Here is a 3,072-nt window from a genome sequence, read left to right on the forward strand (position 1 = left end):
TGGGGTTGGAGTGGAGCGGGCCAAGTTGAAAGAGTAGAAGGAGGAGAAGGAGGAGGGAAGAGGATGTTCAAGATGGGGATGGAGGAAGAAGATGAAGAAAGAGTGTGACAAGACTAGACCCGACTAGATTTCCACAGAGAGAGGGGGGAAAAGGCAGAGAGAGAGGCAGAGAGAGAGGCAGAGAGGAAGAGTCAGCTGTGTACTGTATGTATGTATGTACTGAAGTAACTAAAACCAAGTAACTAACTAAACTACCTCACAGACATAGTACTAATTTGATTGAGGTAACTAACCATCTAACTGGAACTAAGCAAGCCGCCGAGAGTGAACTAAGGAGGGGAGAACAAGCCGAAATGATAATACGTGGACCTTAACCACAACTACCTAATCTAAGTGACTTAAAAAACAACTTCTACTATGCCAGTAAAGTATGAAGAGAAAAATACCTACCGAGTCTCCGTACAGGCTAATAATATTATTACCCTGCTTTCTGGATCGGGCGGCCCACCTCCGGCTCTTCGGTCTGATGCCCGCAATGAATGGCGGAAATGGATGGTATCGTATCGTCCCTCATCATCCCAAAAACTCTAATCCTACCAGGGGGGGGAGGAGCTGCAGAAGAGGAGGTGAAGGTTGGTATTCAGCAATGGAGAGAACGATGATAACAAGAGACTGACAACCTAGAAGTGTCACACTTAGCAGCTAATATTTATTAAAAGATCATTAACTACTTATCAAGCCATGAAAAGCAGGCAACCATACCTCATAGTCTAATCCTGTAAATTAACCAATTGTTCGGGTTCACGGGCAAAAGTTGAAGAAAACCAAATCCGGCACTAGCTGGAGCCGGAGGGGTGGACACTGGGACAAGCTAGACTGGTAGCTGATCCACCGTCTAAGGCAATGGGCCCGATGGCACTTCCACGGGTCTTCATTAATTGTGAATGCGACCGGCCGCGGAGGGGGCCAAATGGACGAACAGTGCTGAAAGGTTTACTCCGTAGAACCTTAATCACAAGGAAAACAAAAATATTCGATAGAATCAATATTGACAGCTAGAAAGAAAGAACCAACTTTTACCTCCATCAAAATAATATCAGAAGAATAATATTAATATTGATGTGGTATGAGTAGTATGCATTGTGACTTAGTGGGGCTGACAGACTTGACTGACTGACTCTGGGGCTTCCGGGGAGGAGAAACCTGGAGGGCCACGGCTGTGATGTCGTAGTTTAGGGTGCTTTAGGGTGCGACCGACAGGACGGAATAACCTCCGGGGCGGATATTGAATCTTCTTCTTAGTTCTTACCACGGTTGAACTTGTAAAGCCCAACTAAAGTTGGTAAGCGTCGCAGCTATTGATCTCGCTAGCTAGGAACAGCTTAGTATCCTGACATTGTTCTCTAAGCGATGCGACCTCAATGGACAGGAATCTGTTAGTAGGGGAGGTACTAAGCTGAAAGAGTACTAGCAGAGGTCTCTGGGCTCTATGCTGGGCTGTGTAATACCCAGTAGTAATACACATACACTGAATCATGAAGGAAATAGCAGACACTAAGTACTAGGTATTCTAGTATGAGTAGGTACGAATATCAAGGCAATTGGACCATCATTCTCGCAAGTGGATTGTACTGAGTAAGGCGATTCTTCCTCGGCTAGGAGCTTGAGACAGCCAGTAAGATGCATGGATGGTCTCCCTCCCCCTGCCCCTTGACACGATGCTTGCAAACTCAAAAGCAAGGTACCTGCTGTCGAAGGCATGGACTTGTTCTTTTACTCATCCCGTTTGGCGCGGTCTACTTCCTATCGCTTATACTACTGGTAGACACTCTCTGCAGCTGAATCGTTGTGCTGACGGGGTACATGATTGGACATAGAACGTTGGAGGACATGGCCTCTCCGATGGGAAGCTGCTGAAGTTGCCAATGGTCCCGGTAGCACATTAAACCCTGAGGTGTAATCCTTAGAGATATATACACTCTCCGCGGTGGGGATGCTGTTGACACTTGACAATCGGCTGCGCGGTCACGGTATTCCAAACAATGAACCTCGCCTGCGACAAGTAAGTACCCGAGTGCTACCCATGTTCATTTTGACCACATGGAGGAGCTACAGAAGCCGTGATGGGTCATGAAGTTAGGATTTCCCAGTCCGGCGGATCGGTTGCTTCTCCCAGGTGTTCGGGGCGCAAAATACATAACAACGGGCCAGTGGGGGTGGTCAATGCGCCCTTTCCTGCCATCCTGCAGATGCAACCCCAGCGCCTTGCTTGGCTTAAGTGTTATCACCTGGTTAATCCAGCATACCTGGTATCTCAAACGATTCAGATTATTTCCCTTTAAGTCAGTCAGAACTTCTTGTCACCTACTTATCAATGCGATCCACAGATGCCGTTGTGGCCACCTTCGACCCGACCGAGGCTGGGAGGGCAGAATAAAACCGCCGAACTTTACCGATACTTACCAAGATAGTAGTTCAGCAGGTGGCACCACCACACAAGGGTATTTTTTGCCTTTGAGCTATCGTTGCAGCCTGCATACGCAATTCGCACGGCGAGCCAATCATTTATCGAATGGAGACGATTATAATCTTCAAACCTGGGATTTGAGGAGATCCATCATTAGGGTACCGAACGCAAACTACCGGAAGAAGGATCTCATTGAATAAATAGCATTATGAGCAGGGGTTGCTGAACACTTGCAAACCCAATCTATCGATGCATTCAATGATACATACACACTCTGTTCCTCCCTCGTCCCTCTTTCATAATTTTGGAACTATTTGCGATCACGAAGAATCTTAGTCATGGTGGCCCTGGCTTACTGTTGGTTTATTACTGGCACTAGGAAATCACCGAATGGAACCATTATTACCGGCCGAACCTAGGAGAGAAAACCTTAATTGTGTGAGCGGAAAAGCAAATCTGGCACCGATCGAGGTACTGCTGATCACTACTTAACTAAGTAGGAGTCGGGATTTGAAAACCCATCAGCACCGCCTCCAGAATAAAATTGGATGGTCGGATCTGCAGCGGGCGGGTGGCCCTGAGGCAGCAAAAGCGTTTAGGCCCTC

Source organism: Aspergillus aculeatinus, assembly GCF_003184765.1.
Source record: "Aspergillus aculeatinus CBS 121060 unplaced genomic scaffold BO66scaffold_9, whole genome shotgun sequence".
Classification (NCBI taxonomy): Eukaryota; Fungi; Ascomycota; class Eurotiomycetes; order Eurotiales; family Aspergillaceae; genus Aspergillus; species Aspergillus aculeatinus.